Below are 20,000 nucleotides of genomic sequence, written 5' to 3' on the forward strand. Positions count from 1 at the left end.
ACATCATAACTGAAGACCTCATTAGTTTAGTTATTCATGCACGCAATCGTACACTCACTCACTCACTCACTCAGACAGACAACCCTGATGACATTGTGCATTACAAAAAAAAAAGACTCACAGAACAGCTTTTTTTTTGGTGGGGGGGGGGGGGGGGAGCGATTGCGGTCACTTCGGTAAATGGAACGCATATTTTCTGAACGACTTTTAAACAATGCGACAATTTAGGCCTCAGTCTTAACTTGGATGTATTAGCAGAAATCCCGCCATGCTGAACTACGGGGAAAGGTTGGAGCACGTGCGAGCAAAGCAACTGTTGACTTTTCTTTAAATATTTCTATCAAATGACTCGAACTCCCTTTAAAGCTCTTTAAGGTGAACCGTGAAGCATATCACCAAATGTTTCAGGATGCTTCAGATTAAAGAACAAATACAAATTCTAAATAGTAATAATTTTTTTTAGAAGCTAGGAAATAAACCTAGTAGCCTACTAGTAGTAGGAGAAAAACGAGACCAACATTGCGTGACCCTATATAGACAACAGGCCACATGCAGTCTTCATTTTAAACGCAATCTGCAATCTGCAGTGTGCATATTTATATGTAATGACCGCTCGAAAACATTATTATTATTATTATTATTATTATTATTATTATTATCAGTAGTAGTAGTAGTAGTAGTAGTAGTATGCATAAAGTTATCTAGAAAATAAAAATTATCGGACCGTCTGTCAACATTTGAGTAAAACGTTGTCACTCACCGTTCTCGTGGTATTTGAATAATTTGTTTTATCGGCAAAGAAAAAAAAAAACTTTTGTTCTTGTTAGTACACGTAAAAGTTGTTCCCTGCAGCTAACTAAACCTGAGAGAATCCTAAGAGATTGCATCATCTTACTCTCAAGAAGCCTTGTATCTTCAGCAAACCAAGCGTTGATCCGGCCCAAAGCCAGAATGAAGACAACTTTGTTTACCCTTCTAAGCATTTGTCTGTGCTCTTCGGCTGCGAATGTATCGACGCAAGGCACCGACGATAACCAGCCAAAGATTAAACCGAACACGGATGCAAAAGTTTTGGTGCAGCAGTTGTGTAACTCAGCAGGAGTAGGCCTGACTGAACTCAGATCGATGATAAAACAAGAATTCCAAACCATGAAGAAAGAATTGACAGAGGAAATTGGAAAGAAAGAGAGCAAAGGTAGATTTCTAGGTTGACCATTTGTCGTCGATTATCAAATACCCAATTGGTGCGACTCAATCGTGTTGAATGTTCAGTCTGTTCTAGTGTGGCTTAATTAAGGGCTAATTCAGTTGTTTCCCAGCAATTACTGTTATCGCCAGCTTGTTCCGAACAATTTGAATACAGCAAAGCCCAAGTGAATTTGACACATTCTAAATTTTAAAACTAGAACGAAAGTCTTGATTTTGAGAGATAAAACCAAATGCGTTAAATCTCGGAGTTCTTTTTGGTTGTTTTTTCTTGTTCAGTGTTTATAAATTTTTAACAATACCTTGTTTGTTCATTTTATTTCCCGATATCATTAATTTTTGAAAACTCGATCTTTCGTTTTGCAACAATTTATGTCAGCTAATAAAATCACGAACTTTGAGTTCTTTAATTCCTCACTTCTGAAAATGTTTAGTCCCTTCCTTTCTAATTTTCGTACTTTCCTTTCAATTTGTAGACCCATGGATCAAAATGAATACTGCCCCGGTGTGTTTTGGTGCAAAAGGTGATCAGTTTGGCAAGTTTTTTGTTTTAGCTAGCGGATGGTTGGCTTCCATTAAACTGGTCCATTTTTACGGCTATGTGACGTGTCAAAAAAGCGTTAAGAGGTATTGGTCTTATTGGGGTTGCAGTACCTATCACGGCAGCCTGAAAGAAAAGGTCAACATTGTCATCACAAATTCCGCAAACCACATCCTGCTCCCATCGAGCCAATTCATGGATGGCAGCAGCAAGTGGTCCAGTCTTCAAGGGTACAACTCGTTCTCTCCCGAGATCGTGCTGTCTGTTTTCTCCAACCCGTCGGCGGTGGTGAAAGGTCAAGAATTGCGATTGTGGTACGGTGAAGATTTGGTGAATAGCAATGAGAGCGACAACGACGGAAAATCTTGTTGCGACGTATACGCTCGGCTCGTGTAACGCTTCGCGTTTTCAAAACTGTCAGGGTCGGAATGAAATCGAGATCTTTTCCTTGGTGATTTTCTTGTTTCAATGACAAATAAATAAAAGGCCCCGACAGAAACGGCATATTGTCAATTGTATTATTCTTAAGAATAACAAAGCGGGGCTTTTCAGGGCAATGAAGCAAACAGTAATTATCTAATTGAAGAACTCAAACAGGTTATTTGTACTCTTTAGAAGCGACCAAGAGATTAAGAAGGTAAGAGAAGTAATCCCTCATATTGGCCCTCTTCTCATCGAAATCCCTCTGAAGTTATTTTTAGACTGCCTGCGAGATCCGGTATTCCCACGAGGGTTAATTGATAGCCACTCACATGTCCCCATTTTTCCCAATGTCACAGCTCAGCGAATTCGCGTCGTTCGCGATTTATGATGAAACAAAAATGGCGGAGGATGTTGAGAAATACGCGTATATACATTTTGTGGACAAACGTGACTTCAAGGAAGTGAGCGTAGTAGGAAAACGTAAATCGAAAAAGAATCATAAGCTGATTTTGGAAACATGAAAGGAAAACTTGAATCAAGCGTTCGATAAAATTTTTTGAACCCGTGTTGTCGGATTCAAGTCGTTTTGCAAAGCATGTATGTTAAATATAGCTGTCTCTTTAAAAATTATTAACACGGTTTCGTATATGGCACATCCTTGAATGTGGTATCATTGAAAACTAGACAGTTAAGCGATTTCAGTTATAGTTGTTTGAAACCTGTATCTCTAAAGGATCGAGTTTTATAAGCGACAGAATTTTGTAAACATTGGCAATTCGCAGACTACAGTCAACAAGTCATATATCGCTGACTTGGTTAACGCGTTCTTGATTTTCTTTGCGGGATTAAAATATGACGACTTACATGTAATTCTTAGATATTCAGAAAGTGGACAGAGAGATCTTTACAACAGTACCAAACATGAAAGGAAAACTTGAACAGACAGTGCGATAAAAATTCTTAAACCTGTGGTATCGGATGGAAGTCAATTTGCAAAGAAAGAATGTTAATTATACCTGCATCGTTCAAAATTATTTAACACGGTTTCCTACATTGGACAATCGTAAAATTTGTATCAGCGTGAATTACACAGTTAACCGATTTCCATGATATATGATTGCAAACTGTATCTTGACAGAAACGAGTTTTTTAAGCGACAGAATTTTGTAGACGATGAGAACCAATGGGAAAGTGCGCACTAAAATGGACAAGTAACGCAATGCAACCAAGTTAAATATATCTGCATCTGTCAAAATTATTTAACACGGTTTGATAGATTGGAAATTGTTCAAATTGGTATCATTGTAAACTAGACAGTTAAGCAATTCCAAGGATATATGTTTGAAACCTGTATCTTGCAGACAATGAATTTTATCCGGCCATGATCTTAATATCTATATACATTTTTATCTCTTTACAATACTGAGTACTATTTTTACTGATCACCGGTTTATACCTGCAAATCTTTTGATTTTGCTGATCGGTCTTTTCAGTTTAAATAAAGATATTATTATTATTATTATCATCATCATCATCATCATCATCATCATCATCATCATCATCATCATCATCATCATCTTGCCTGCTCGGGTAGCCAATCACAGCGCGCGGTTTGGTTCATCTTGACCGCTCACGTAGCTGATCATATAATAAGAGGCATTACTTCTCTTACCTTCATAATCTCTTGAAGCGACCCACTAACAGTGAAATTATGACAACCTTACCTGTCGTCTTTAAAACCTCCTAGGTATTCACTTCTGAAGTGACTGAGAATTTCAAAAGTGGCTTTTGAATCGTCCATTCTTAAAAAAGCAAACAAACAAACAAACCACTAATACGTGAGCTGTTCCCTGTGTATGCACGGAACGCAAAAACGCCGCAAACAACTCAATAAGCCAATCATGACTCCTAACCATCCCACGTGACTTGCGAATTTCTGAAAGCGCGGGAAAATGTACGCTTGCAAGTCGCGATTGGTTTATGTTCTCATTGCTTGAAATTTGAGCCAATCACAAACGTAATATATAATTGTGTTTTTCACACTCGATTGAAACCACGCTAAGCTGCGTTAAAACAAAAATAAACAATCAGTTTAATCGAAAAAAGTGCAAAAAAAAAAAAAATTGATTCAGAAATCAATATCATCACATATAACCTGCTCAATTCAAGGCTTTGGAAAGTGCGCGCGCTAAATTCGCTGTTGATTTTGCATTAAATAGCTTCTCATCGATTAAAAGTCATAATTCGGTTGGGCAAACAGTCAAACATTGAGCGTAGCTGAGCGAAATAAGATTATCGTGAAAATATTGGGATACCCAATCGAACAACCCTCTGTGTTTCATCCGGAGCTTCCTTGCATTATCTTCCAGTTGGTCTTCAAAGGCCTTTAATGTTTGTTCTTGTGCTTCTTACCTTCCGTTAAGGCGGTCACCCACATACTTTGTTCCCATGCAATGCATGATTTTGTCCTTTTCAGAAAACAACAAGCGCAGTTTTTCCGATGAAGTTGAAATACAATATGAGCACGTTACCACGGAACATCTGGAGTTACACTGGCAGCAACTTAAGCCAAGGATAATGTTCAAAATTCTAGTCGTCACTTTAAAACTCTCCACGGAGGCTGGCCAGTCTATTTGTCCTCCCTCTTGAAAAATAATAGCCCAGCACGTACTTGCCCGCCTTCATCCTCCAAATCACTTTATATTACAATTCCGACGGTAAAGTCTGCAGCATACGATGAACAGGCTCTTCTTTTTGTTCACATTTCTTATGGAATACCGTTCCCAACTTCCCAAAGCCCAAAGGTCTGTTCGTTTTTTAAATTCTTTCTATCAAACATTTTATTTGGAGAGTTTTATACGTCGAGACAATCGACTTACCAATTATGCGTTATGACGATCTTAGGACGATTTTTATGTAAACGTTATTGTTTAGTCATAAGACTATCTGGCATTAACAATTATCCGAGCATTGTCTTCGAAACCTTTCAAACCACTGTCTGTCAACATTTTAAGTAAAACGTTGTCACTCACCATTCTTGCGATATTTGAATAATTTGTTTTTGTCAGCAAAGAAAAAAAATAACTTTTAGTTACTGATTATACACGTATAAGTTGTTCCCAAAAGCTAAGTAAACCTGAAGGACTACTAAAAGATTGCAACATTTGAACCTATAGAAGCCTTGCATCTTCAGCAAACTAAGCTTTGATTCAGTTTCCAAGAGTTTCCTTGTAAGGCAAAATCAGTTCTCTTCACCCCAGAATGAAGACAACTTTGTTTACCCTCATACGCATTTGTCTGTATGCTTCGGCTGCGAATATAACTCAGGGAAACGGAGGCACCAACGTTAACCAGAAACCGAATAGTGATGGAAGAGTTTGGTGCAGCAGCTGTGCAATTCGGGAGCAGGCCTTACTGAACGCAGATCGATGATATAAAAAAAAAAAAGAATTCCAAACAAACCGCGAAGAAAGAATTGATCGAGGAAATTGAAAAGAGAGGTAGATACTAGTTTTGACAATTTCTCAATGATTTTCAAATACCCAATTGGTGGGACTCTCAATCGCGCTGAATGGTTAAATGGTCAGTCGGTCGTAGTGTGGCTTAATTCAGGGCTAATTAACAAATGGTAAACGGCTCAGCGTGCACTATTGAGTTCAGTATGGTGCACGCGAGAGGTTGCTAAGCACGAAAGAAGCGTAAGAGTCGCTCGAGGCGTTAGCCGATAGCAACTCTAGCTTCTTGAGTGCTTAGCAAACTGCCAAGTGCACGATAACTCAATAGTGCACGCTGAGCCGTTTACCGTTTGTTTTATAACATAATCGTTAACACCACTCCTGCGTGTTTCGCCGCAGTGTTTTTGAATAAATCAAGTTTGGTCAATAGTCGATGTCAACACAACTTTGCTTTCTAATTAATAAAGTCAACAGTTCTATGAATTAACAAGACAAAATGATCAACAAGCAGTTTTCCCAGTCAAAGATTTTGTTGGAATCAACGATAATTTCCTCTTAGGAGAGAAAACATTTCGATTTTCTTGCGAGCGTCGACACAAACAGGCTGTCTTTGCACATGCTTCGCCTCTGTTGAACAAACAGCGCGACTTTTCCAAGCCCAAAAAACGACTTTACATTATTTCAGCTCAAATGGCCGATGAAATAAATCTCAAAAAGAAAATCGACATTCCAAAAAAACCATTTACCCATTTAGGGCTATGTCTTTCTATTTTAAGCTCTGTAAAGGATCACCCCTATTCTAAGAGGAGGAAAATATGCATGTCTTGGAAAATTAGGACTGATGCGCTAGTGGCGGTATTTTCTTCTTTCCACAATCTTGGAAAGGGCATGTACTAAAACCAGGAACACCGGTACACCGGAACACCCCGGAACACCGGAACACTCCGGAACACCGGAACACCCCGAAACACCGGAACACTCCGGAACACCCTGGAAGTAACCCAAAACCCTCAATTTGGCTAACCCTAGGCCTAGCTGGGCCTTAAAGTGCCCCTGTGACCAAAAAATCAATTCATATTTTTCTTTGGATTTCAAAACTATGTTAACAAAACACTAAGTGACCCACGTTTTAAGCCTCGATTTCAAAAAGACACCTCTTTATTTTAACTGTAATTTTCCTATTTAATGGTCCGCCATTACTAACATTATGTTCTTGAGAGAGCTGGATCGAGGAGAAAATGACGTCAAAGGCTCACAAGTTTAAGCAAACACACTTTCAAAATCTGAAGGAAAAAAGGAAGTGGTTTTTTTGATCACAGGGGCACTTTAAGTTGGTTTTTAGGCCTAGGATTAGCCAAATTGAGGGCTAACCCTAACTTCCAGGGCGTTCCGGAGTGTTCTGGTGTTCTGGTGTTCCATGGCCTTGGAAAGTTAGATCGCACGTCAGCTGTCGTCAGCAAGCGAGCACCCATGGGCAAATGGTAAATGACCAATTGGCCAATCAGAATGCGCGTTTTATCCAAGTTATGTTATAATTCAGTTTCTTCTCCCTTAATTTTAACAAATCGAAAGTGGTTCAGCTTTGTCTGTACTCTTATCGACAACGATATTCGTCATCACAGTGGTCAAAATGTTGTGCGCCTCGTGAGTCCACAACAAATTTTGACCACGGTGATGACGAATATCGTTGTTGATAAGAGTACAGACAACGCTCAACAACCTTCGATTTGCTTTTTTCCACAATATTCAACGCCAAAGATAGTTTTTATTTCCGAGCGTGACCAAAATCATGACGCAAAGAAACAGCAAGCGTTGTCTATAACTTTCTCGCATTATGACTGGTTTATTTCCCAAAATGGGCTTTCGTGATTGGTTATTACATTGCGTGACAAATTGACGCCAGCATGACGCATACAGCGTTGTCTAGACTCTTGTCGACAACGGCAAATTAGCCAATCAGATCGCGAGATTACAAGCAATTGTGGTAAAAACTGTTACGGGCAACTTATTCCACGGCATTAAGATTCCAACTGAACGATTTGAATATGGCAAAGCACAACTGAATACGAAAGAAAAACAGACACAACTGAGAGAATTAGTACATTACATAAATTTGCCTTTTCGTAAAGATTAAAACGATATCGAAAGTATATTGATTTTGAGAGCTCAAATCAAATGCATTAAATCTCGGAGTTCTTTTTGACTGTTTTTTCTTGCACAGTGTTTATAAATTTTAACAAAACCTTGTTCGTAGATTTTATTAGCAGCTCTCATAAATTTTTGCGGCATCGATCTTTTTGTTTTGCAACAATTTATTTCAGCAAACTGAGAAAAACACGAAATTCGAGTTCTTCGAAGATTTCTCACCTATAGGAAAAAAATTAGTTTCCTTTCCTTTCTAATTGTTTTTTCTTATTTCATTGTAGACCCATGGATCAAGATGAATGCTGCTCCAGTGTATTTTGGTGCAAATGGTGACCAGTTTGGCAAGTTTTTGCTCCAACTGGCAGCGGGTTGGCTTTCGTTAAACTGGTTCATTTTTACGGCTATGTCACGTGTGCCAAAAGAGGTTTGGTCTTATTGGGGTTGCAGTACCTATACTAGCCTGAAAGAAAAGGTCAACTTCGTCATCACAAATTACTCAAACCACATCCTGCTCCCATCGAGCCAATTCATGCATAACGTCAACGAGTATACAATTGGCAAGCCACTGTTTCTGTCATGATCAAGGTCTTTTCTTCATTAAATTTTTCATCACAACAAGATAAACGCCATGGAAAAAGGTTGAAAATCAAAACAATCTACTTGACTAAGACTAAATTTCGTTTTGACCCGAGAGTTACGAAACCGTCACAGACCATTCGATCGAGGTTCGACTAAAGGGCGCTCTCCTTTTTTCATTCTGACCCTGACAGTTTTCAAAAAAGCAAAGCGTTGCACGAGCCCAACGTGGACGTCGCAACACCATTTCCCATCGTTGTCGCCCTCAGTCCTATTCATCAAATCCTCACCGTACCATAATCCTAATTCTTCAGACCTTTCACCACTGCCAACCGGTTGGGAAAAAAACAGACAGCACGATCTCCGGAGAAAAGGCGTCGTACCCCTGAAGACTGGACCATCATTCTTAAGAAATAACAAAGTGATACACACATACATGCTAAATGACCCTGATAAATGGCCTGTTTCTCGAAAGTCCCGAAAGTTTAAGGGCCATTTTGGGATGTCACAATTCCTTTTTTATCTCAAGAACGGAGAGTATTTAAGTCATCAAACTTCACAGTCATTTTTCTTTTTGTTACTGGCGAATCTGTAACAGCTCTTATAGTGCCTTATACAAGATTTTACAAGTGGTGTGTTGAGAACCATCTTACCCTACATCCAGAACAGTCGGAAAAACAGTCGTTGCTAAGGACTGTATAAAGTCAAGAGCAATTTTCAGGCCATGCAAAATGCTTATAAAGAGGGATTTAAAATTTTTATTGATGGAGTTAAAATTTTAATTCATGGAGTTAAAAATAAATAAAAAATTAAAATCTATGAATATTACTGGAAAAAATCTGCAGTCGTAACTTTTATTATCATATGACCCGTACGTCCCCACGCGCGCTTTCATTGCAAAACTATTGAGAAAATCCCCGTATGAGGGCCGTACGCGATGGCGCGAGCAGGGCCGGAAAAAGCCGTCCGCACTGCTAGGATCGCGTACGGCCCTCATACGGGGATTTTCTCAATAGTTTTGCAATGAAACCGCGCGAGATGCGAACTAAAACAACTTTTTTGCTATATAAATCCCGACTTTTCAGTCAAAATGAGCGACGTAAGTGGACATTCCGAATTTTGTTACCCGGAAAGAAAAAAAAAAAAAAAAAAAAAGGAAAAGGGCGGTGGTCATATGATAAAATGCTTATTGATGAGTTAGGTCGGGCCGGACGGGAAAATATTTGGCCCGAGGTCATGGCGTACGGACCGAGCGCAGGTCCGTTCGCCATGACCTCGGGCCAAATATTTTCCCGTCCGGCCCTCCCTCTCAGTCAATAAGTACATATTACTACCCCAGAAATCTATATCTATTACATCTCGAGATCTTTATTAAATTTAGCACAGGAGAGAAACTATTAAATTTAGATGAGAAAAACCACGGAAGAGGATAACGTCATGTCTCAGAATAGCCGTTTTAAGATTTTAAAGTAATTCACTCTTCGAATTCGTTGATAGTACAAAGAGAGAACTGAAGCAAGTTTGCAAGCTATCGATCGACCCTGCACAATGAAGAGGGACATATAAAGTACACAAGATAAAGCTAAGAGTCTCCGGTTTATCTCGAAACCAATATGGAACTTGTGGCAGAGACAAGCCCTCATTGTGTGCTAGTACAAATGTTTAAGCTTATATCTTTCTTCTTATTCAAATGTACCAGATGCTTGGTTGATTTGGAGGACAAAACGATAAAGCGAATGAATTGCTTTAGCTATCGAGTATACAGCAGCAAGGGGTGATAGACCCTCAAGCTGCTACTTCTCGCCTCTTCGTGATAGGATCAACTTCGTTCCCAGGGGTCACGTGTCTTATTGACATGTTTTCCACCATCCGCTTTCCCGGATATTGTCGCCGCTGGTATTTGTCACAGCCAAAACGAGCCTTGGCTTAAGTAGATCAGCCGCCATGTTTTTCAGCAATCTTCGATGTTCGATTTCGGAGAGCAGCTTTTGGAATGTAAATCTACGCAGTAAGAGCGGCAATAATTCGATTCGTTGCAGATTTTTTATCGTAAATGTCTTCTACGATTTGGACTGTAACGATCGATTTGCTTCTTTGAACAAATTTGTGCAGTGATCAGAATCTACCACAGATTTGCAAAGCCTACAGCTCGATGCCTTACTGGTTGACGCTGCGTAGATTTTTTTTCGGTATTTCTGGATTCCACATTCGGCTAGCGATTGATACACTGACACAATAAAGTTCAAAGTTTTTACTTTTAAAAGTATCCACGGAAGCTGGCCAGTCTATTTGTCTTCCCTCTTGCAACGCATATACTTGTAAGCTGCCTTCATCCTTCAAATCACTTGTTACAATTCCGACGGTTAACTCTAAACTTTTTGTGCATATTCCTTGTGGAATACCTTTCCCAACTCCCCGAACGCCTGTTCGTTTGTTAATATTGCCTTACTTCAACATTTTTATTTGGAAAATTTTGTACGTCGAGACAATCGACTTACCTATGTTTCATGACAATCAATAATTTTGATGTTTTAATTTATGTATAAGCGTTAGTATTGAAATTCTTAAATTTAATGCGCTCGAAAACATTATGATTATTCTTGGTATTTATAAAATAATCTTGATAAAATTATCTTAGCACTAGAAAAAAATCTTCCAAAGCATTTAAACCATTGTTTGTCAACATTTTACGCAAAACGTTGTCTGTTATAGTTCTCGCAATATTTGAATCAGTAATTTGTTTCTGTCGGCAAAGAATAATAAAAGTTAACGTTTAGTTCTTGTTTATACACGAAAGAGTAGATCGCAGTAGCTAACTAAACCTGAGTGACTACTAAGAGATTGCATCATTTGAATCTAAAGAAGCCTTGTATATGTATTTTCAGCAAACAAAGCGTTGATCCGGTTTCCGAGTTTCCTTGTAAGCTAAAATCAGTTCTCTTTACGCCAGAATGAAGACAACTTTGTTTATCTTCATAAACGTTTGTCTGTGTGCTTCGGCTGCGAATGTATCGCAGGGGAATGGAGGCACCAACGTTAACCAGAAACCGAACAGTGATGCAAAAGTTTTTGTGCAGCAGCTGTGCAATTTGGGAGTAGGCCTGACTGAACTCAAATCGATGATAAAACAAGAATTCCAAACCATGAAGAAAGAATTAACTGAGGAAATTGAAAAGAAAGACAGCAAAGGTAGATTGCACTGTTGACCACTTCTCATGAATTACTAATACCCAATTGGTGGAACTCAATATTGAGATGAATGGTTGGATGTTCTGGCTTAACCCAGGGCTAATTCACTTTCTCCATAATTTATTACTGTCATCGCCAACTTATTCCGCGGAATTAAGATTCCAACTGAACAATTTGAATAGGGCAAAGCCTAAAAACGAAAGGAAAAAAACAGCGATAACTGAGAGGAATAACACATTAAATAAATTCGCCTTTTCGAATAGATAAAACGAGATCGAAACTCTTTTGATTTTGAGAGCTGAAATCAAATGCGTTAAATCTCGGAATTCTTTTTGAATGTTTCTTCTTGTTCACTGCATGTATCTTAATTCTAAAAATACTTTGTTTCAACGATGAAATGATACATGAAGTGAATCATATATTGAACTGCGGATATGAAATTTAGTCGCACAGGTATAGCGAGGTGACGAGTTTAAACCCGCGTTGAAGTCCAGAAAAGTTTCATGCTTCTATGCGCAATTGCTAAAATTGCGTTCATAACTGCGATGATCAAAGCTTCCCTTGAATAACTTGTTTATTAATTTTATTAGCAGCTCTCGTTAATTTTTGCGAACTCGATCTTCTTTTTAGCAACAATTAATTTCAGCAAACTGAGAAAATCACGAAATTTCGAGTTCTTCGAAAAGTTCTCATTTATAGTAAAATGTTTAGATTCCTTGCCTTTCTAACTTTCGCATTTTCCTTTAAATTTGTAGACCCATGGATCAGGATGAATACTGCCCCGGTGTGTTTTGGTGCAAAAAGTGATCAGTTTGGCAAGTTTTTTGTTCCAACTGGTGGAAGGTTGGCTTCCATTAAACTGGTCCATTTTTACGGCTATGTGACGTGTGACAAAAACGATAAGAGGTTTTGGTCTTATTGGGGTTGCAGTACCTATCACGGCAGCCTGAAAGAAAAGGTCAACATTGTCATCACAAATTCCGCAAACCACATCCTGCTCCCACCGAGCCAATTCATGCATCACAGCACCAAGTGGTCCAGTCTTCAAGGGTACAACTCGTTCTCTCCCGAGATCGTGCTGTCTGTTTTCTCAAACCCGTCGGTGGTGGTGAAAGGTCAAGAATTGCGATTGTGGTACGGTGAAGATTTGATGAATAGCAGTGAGGGCGACAACGACGGAAAATCTTGTTGCGACGTATACGCTCGGCTCGTGTAACCCTTCGTGTTTGCAAAACTGTCAGGGTCGGAATGAAATCGGAGATCTTTTTCCTTGGTGTTTTTCTTGTTTCAATGACAAACAAATAAAAGGCCTCGACAGAAACGGTAGATTGTCAATTGTATTATTCTTAAGAATGACGAAAGCGATACACACATAAATGCTAACTGACCACTCTCCCTAGGGGCTTTTAATTTCAGGGAAATGAAACAAACAGTAATGATCTAACTGAAAAGCCCAACCGGCCGGAGGCAAACAGGTTATTTGCAGTCTTAGAAGCGACCTACCGACAGTGAAATTATGACACCCTTGCATGTCGTCTTTAAAACCTGATAGGTATTCACTTCTGAAGTGACTGGGAATCTCAAATGTGGCTTTTGAATCGTCCATTGTTAAAAAAGCAAAGTTTAACGTACAAAAAAACCACAAATACATGAGCTGTTCATCTTTTTCCTTGTGTTTGCACGGAACACAAAACGCTGCTAACAACTCAAAAAGCCAATCATAACTCGAAACCATCCGACGTGACTTGTGACTTTTTCAAAAAGCGGGAAAATGTACGCTTGAAAGTCGCGATTGATTTTGTTCTCATTGCTTGAAATTTGAGCCAATCACAAACGTAATATCTAATTGTATTTTTCACACTCGACTGAAGCCACCCTAAGCTGCGTTAAAACGAAAATAAACTATCAGTTTCATCGAAAAAAGTGCAAAAAAAAAAAAAAACCACTTTGATTCAGAACTCGACATCATCACATGTAATCTGCTCAAGGCTTTGGAAAATGCGCGCGCTAAATTCGCTGTTGATTTTGCGTTAGCTTCTCATCGATTAAAAGTCATAAATTCGGTTGGACAACAGTCAAACATTGAGCGTCGCTAAGCGAATTAAGATTGTCGTGAAAATATTGGGATATCCAATTGAACAACCCTCTGTTTCATCCTTCATTATCTTCCAAAGTCCTTTAATGTTTGTTCGTGTGCTTTTTATCTTCCGTTCAGGCGGTCACCCACATAGTTTGTTCCCATGCAATGCATGATTTTGTTCTTTTCAGAAAACAACAGTCACAATTTTTCTGATGAAGTTGACACTTCCCAAAACATTTAGTCATGAACAAAAACCACCACTTAATTAAATTCCATGCACGAGACCATGTTACGTAGCAACCACGTTCTCAGAGTCTCTCTTCTCTGAGGCAGACCCTGGGAACAAGGTTGGTTACGCACTTAAACCCTAATCTTAAAATACAACCTGAGTAAGTTACCCCGGAACATCAGGAGTTACACTGGCAGCAACTTAAGCCAAGGATAATGTTCAGAGTTCTAGTTATCACTTTTAAAACTCTCCACGGAGGCTGGCCAGTCTATTTGTCCTCCCTCTTGAAAAATTATAGCCCAGCACGTACTTACTAACCAAATCACTTAATATTACAATTGCGATGGTAAACTCTGCAGAATGTTGAACAGATGCCTTCTATTTGTTCAAATTTCCTGTGGAATACCGTTCCCAACTTCCCAATGCCCAAAGGTCTGTTCGTTTTTTAAATTCTTCCTATCAAACATTTTATTTAGAAAGTTTTATACGTCGAGACAATCAGACTTACCAATTATGCGTTATGACGATCTTAGGACGATTTTTATGCACACGTTATTGTTTAGTCATAAGATTATCTGGCATTAAAAATTATCGGAGCATTGAAATGTTTTCCAAACCTTTCAAACCACTGTCTGTCAACATTTTCAGTAAAACTTGAACGTTGCCACTCACCTTTCTCGCGATATTTGAATAATTTGTTTTTGTGAGCAAAGAAAAAAAATATCTGTTATTTATTGATTATACACGTAAATTAAAAGTTGTCCCCAGAAGCTAAGTAAACCTGAGGGACTACTAAAAGATTCCAATATTTGAACCTATAGAAGCCTTGCATCTTCAGAAAACTAATCTTTGATTCAGTTTCCAAGAGTTTCTTTGTAAGGCAAAATCAGTTCTCTTCACGCCAGAATGAATACAACTTTGTTTACCCTCATACGCATTTGACTGTGTGCTTCGGCTATAAATATATCACAGTGGAATGGAAGCACCAACGTTGATCAGAAACCGAACAGTGATGCAAAAGTCTGGCACAGCAGCTGTGCAATTAATTAGGGAGTAGGCCTGACTGAACTCAGATCGATGATAAAAAAAATAATTCCAAACAAACCGCGAAGAAAGAATTGATCGAGGAAATTGAAAAGAGAAGTAGGTAATAGTTTGACCATTTCTCATTTGCTGAATGGTTGAGTGGTCAGGCTGTTGTAGTGTGGCTTAATTCAGGGCTAATTCAGTTTGTTCCCCTTAATTTTAACAAATCGAAAGTGGTTCAGCTTTGTCTGTATTGTTATCGACAACGATATTCGTCATCACAGTGGTCAAAATGTTGTGCGCCTCGTGAGTCCACAAGACAATTTGACCACTGTGATGACGAATATCGTTGTCGATAAGAGTACAGACAACGCTGAACAACCTTCGATTTGTGTTTTACCACAACATTCAACGCCAAAGCAAGTTTTTCTTTAACAACGTGACCAAAATCATGACCCAAAGAAAGAGCAAGCATTGTCTATAACTGTCTCGCAATATGATTGGTTTATTTCCCAAAATGGGCTTTCCTGATTGGCTATTACATTGCGTGACAAATTGACGCCAGCACGACGCGTACAGCGTTGTCTAGACTCTTGTCGACAACGGCAAATTAGCCAATCAGATCGCGAGATTACAAGCAATTGTTGCAAAAACTGTTACGGCCAACTTATTCCACGGCATTAAGATTCCAACTGAACGATTTGAATATGGCAAAGCACAACTGAAAACGAAAGAAAAACAGACACAACTGAGAGGATTAGTACATTACATAAATTTGCCTCTTCGTAAAGATTAAAACGATATCGAAAGTCTATTAATTTTGAGAGCTGAGATCAAATGCGTTAAATCTCGGAGTTCTTTTTGACTGTTGTTTCTTGTTCAGTGTTTATAAATTTTAAAAATACCTTGTTCGTTGATTTTATTAGCAGCTCTCATTAATTTTTGCGACATCGATCTTTTTGTTTTGCAACAATTTATTTCAGCAAACTGAGAAAAACACGAAATTCGAGTTCTTCGAAGATTTCTCACTTATGGGAAAATGTTTATTTTCCTTTACTTTCTAATTGTTTTTTCTTATTTCATTGTAGACCCATGGATCAAGATGAATACTGCTCCAGTGCATTTTGGTGCAAAGGTGGCCAGTTTGGCAAGTTTTTGTTCCAACTGGCGGCAGGTGTGCTTTCATTAAACTGGTCCATTTTGACGGCTATGTCACGTGTGCCAAAAGAGGTTTGGTCTTATTGGGGTTGAAGTACCTATACTAGCCTAAAAGAAAACGTCAACTTCGTCATCACAAATTCCTCAAACCACATCCTCCCATCGAGCCAATTCATGTATAACGGCAACAAATGGGCCATTCTTCAGGAATACGACGCCTTTTCTCTCGAGATCGTGCTGTTTGTTTTCTCCAAAGGTCTGAAGAATTAGGATTATGGTACGGTAAGGATTTGATGAATAGGACTGAGGGCGACAACGATGGGAAATCGTGTTGCGACGTCTACGTTGGGCTCGTGTAACGTTTTGCTTTTTTGAAAACTGTCAGGGTCCGAATGAAAAAGGAGAGCGCTCTTTAGTCGAAACCTCGATCGGATGGTCTGTGACGGTCTAGTAACTCTCGGGTCAAAACGAAATTTAGTGTTAGTCAAGTAGATTGTTCTGATTTTCGACCTTTTTCCGTGGCGTTTTTCGTGTTGTATTAACAAATGAAGAAAAGACCCTGATCATGACAGAAACAGTGGCTTGTCAATTGTATCATTCTAAAGAAATAACAAAGCGATACACACATACATGCTAAATGATCACTCTCCCTAGGGGCTTTTCAGGGCAATGAATAAAACAGTAATAATTTAACATAAAAAACTCAATCGACTAGGGGCTAGCACGTTATTTGCACTCTTTAGAAGCGACCTACCAACAGCGATAACATTAGCCACGACGGTCTTACATGCAGGCGAGAGAACACTTATGCGCAGGCACAACCTTTAATGTACCGGCGAGTCTGCAGACCAGGGGCCTGTTTCTCGAAAGTCCCGAGACTTTACGGGTCATTTTCGGGTGTCACAATTCCCTTTGTATCTTAAGAATGGAGTGGATTTAACGACGTCAAACTTCAGAGGCATTTTTCTTTTTGTTACTGGTGAATCTGTAACCACCTCTCTATAGCTACTAATAGTGCCTTAATATACAAGATTTTACAAGTGGTGTATTGAGAATCATCTCACCCTACATCCAAAACAGTCGGAAAAACAGTCGTTGCTAAGGACTGTATAAAGTCAAGAGACAATTTTCAGGCCATGCGAAATGCTTATAAGGAGGGATTTAAAATAAATACCCGAGATCACCTCAGTCACATAGCGCATGCTCATCTAGTGGCAGTCACCAACAGGGCGTTTCAACGAAAAAAGATCTGAAAACTCTAAGGAAAAGAAACAAAGCAGAGAAGTGATATTTCATCCGAACGGAACCATATTGTCATTGTTCACAATCTGTGGCATAAGATTGCCGTTTGAACAAAAACCAGAGAAAATGTATGAGAACATTTATCAAAATGAGGCTTAACCATGCATACGGCGAGAGTTGCTGAAATTTAAATTGACCAGTCAGAATTCAGCGGGCGGGAAAAATGTGCTATCCGACGTCACGTCAATTGTTGTCAATCTCTAAACAAACTTTGGCGCCAAAACTGGATTGCCGCCCATCGGCGATTCGAAAGTCAGCTGAACATGTTATGCTTAGGCTGTTATTTTCGCTCTTTCCAACTCTTTTAAGACGAATTCAGTATGATACTCTCAAGTGTAAGGAAAATTAAGTCAAAACTGTATTGTTAATTGTATTTATTTGTGTTAACTTCGAGGAAAAAGACTTTCGTGGCGTCCTTTCGACAGGGTAGATCGACAACAACGTCGTTTGCGCACAGAAGCGGCACCGTTTCCGGTGAAAGGGAAAATGATTGACAAGATAGCACAGTTTTGACTGCTTCTCGCACTGCGGGGACGGGTTTCGTATGCAAGGAAGAGGGAATAACTTTGCTCAATAATATATTTTTTTAAATCCATGCTAGAGATTTTCCATTTTAGACTGTTTATGCACTGTAGGCATGATAGTTTTCAGGTTAAAAAGGGTAGACTCTCCGGCCGAGTTTGGCCAATTCTTTTTTGGTCACGTGACTCATCGAATGTAGTTGTGATTCCCGAAATGTTCCCTCAGCGTGAAAACAAGGAAACATTTGCTGAGGAAGCAAAATATTTCTGAACAAATTCAGTAACATTTCTGCTTCCCGGGAAGCAAAATGGAAAGCATTTTTTTTCTTCCAAAACAAATGTTTCCTTGGGCCGCAAACAGGAAAAGATTTGCTTTCGCAACAACGCTTCCTCGTTTGCGGAAGCAAAAATAAATAATTAATAAAAAATCTATGAATTTAACTGGAAAAAATCTGCAGTCGTAACTTTTATTACTAGCCCAGAAAATCTATATCTATTGCATCTCGAGATCTTTAAATTAAGCACAAGAGAGAAACCATTAAATTCATTTGAGAAAAACCACGGACGTGGATGACGTCATGTCTCACAATAGCCGTTTTGAGATTTTAGAGCAGCCTTTGTAAAGAAATTCACTCTTCGCATTCTTTAATAGTACAAAGAGAGAACTGAAGCAAGTTTGCAAGCTATCGATCGACCCTGTACAATGAAGAGGGACAAATAAAGTACACAAGATAACCTAAGAGTCTTCGGTCTATCTATCTGGAAACCAATATGGGACTTGTGGCAGAGACAAGCCCTTATTGTGTGCTAGTACAAGTGTTTAAGCTTATATCTTTCTTCTTATTTAAATGTGCCATATGCTTGGTTGATTTGGAGGACAAAACGATAAAGCGAATGAATTGCTTTTACTATCGAGTATACAGCAGCAAGGGTCAAGCCGCCCCTTCTCGCCTCTCCGTGACAGGAATTTCATCTCCCCACCCCAGCGAGGGAAGAAAGATCCTGGTCACGTGTCTTATTGACATATTTTCCACCATGAGAGGGGTCCCCGCTTTCCCGGATATTGTCGCCGCTGGTATTTGTCACAGCCAAAACGAGGCTTGTCTTAAGTAGATCAGTCGCCATGTTTTTCGGCAATCTTCGATGTTCGATTTCGGAGAGCAGCTATTGGAATGTCATTGTACGCAGTAAGTGCGGCAACAATTCAATTTGTTGCGGATTTTTTTCCGTAAATGTCTTGTACGGTTTAGACGGTAACGATGCAGTGATCACAATCTAATACACATTTGCAAAGCCTACAGCTCGATGCCTTACTGGTTGACGCTGCGCAGATTTTTTCTTTTGGTATTTCTGGATGTCTTAGTGACATATTTTCCACCATGGGAGGGGTCTCCGCTTTCCCGGATATTCTTGCCGCTGGTATTTGGTATTTTGGCTTGGGTAGATGAGTCACCATGTTTTTCAGCAATCGTCGATGTTCGATTTCGGAGAGCAGCTATAGAGCGTTTTCACATGACGTCACGGCTGCCATGTTGGTGTTCTAAAACAAAGGAATGGCGACCATAATGGTGTACCAAACAAATCCTCCGAGAGCTGAACTCTATTCTTATGCAAATGCTTTCTTTTGTTTCAGTAATCCAATATGGCTGCTGGTCACGTGAATGAAAACGCTCCATTGGAATGTAAATCTACGCAGTAAGTGCGGCAACAATTCGATTCGCTCGATTTGCTTCTTTGTACAAATTTTTGCAGTAATCAGTATCTACCGTAGATTTGCAAAGCCTACAGCTCGATGCCTTACGGGTTGACGCTGCGTAGATTTTTTTCGGTATTTCTGGATTTGACTTTCCGCTAGCGATTGATACACTGTGACACAAGCAAGATGTGTCATATTTGTTGTCACCTCCCACTTTTTAGAAGGCGCGTGACCAGCCTGAACCAGGGTCTTTTTCTTTCCTAGCTCCCTCTGTGGTGGAGAGATGAAAGCCCAAGGAAGGAGGTTGTGATACGACGAGACGGAGTCGACCAAGAGAATGAGAATTTTGGTTCTAAATGATAGTAATTCTCAAAAGGAAACTCCAAGACCTTTACTAATACACCGTAATATTTACGGCTAGAAGCTTGTTGGGGCGTGTATGGAAAGTAACCA

General features: G+C 39.3%; 1 protein-coding gene across 1 annotated transcript in view; it reads right to left on the reverse strand.

Annotated features, from left to right (window-relative positions):
* The window catches only part of LOC138010119 (MORN repeat-containing protein 5-like), a 51,400-nt gene extending 36,916 nt beyond the window's left edge, over positions 1 to 14,484 (reverse strand). Inside the window, exon 1 of the mRNA XM_068857074.1 lies at positions 14,462 to 14,484. The gene's annotated coding sequence lies outside the window, so the exon portion shown is untranslated. The remainder of the gene's footprint in view (positions 1 to 14,461) is intronic.
* Between the last annotated feature and the right edge of the window lie 5,516 nt (positions 14,485 to 20,000).

The sequence above is a fragment of the Montipora foliosa genome, chromosome 7 (genome assembly GCF_036669935.1).
Source record: "Montipora foliosa isolate CH-2021 chromosome 7, ASM3666993v2, whole genome shotgun sequence".
Taxonomy (NCBI): domain Eukaryota; kingdom Metazoa; phylum Cnidaria; class Anthozoa; order Scleractinia; family Acroporidae; genus Montipora; species Montipora foliosa.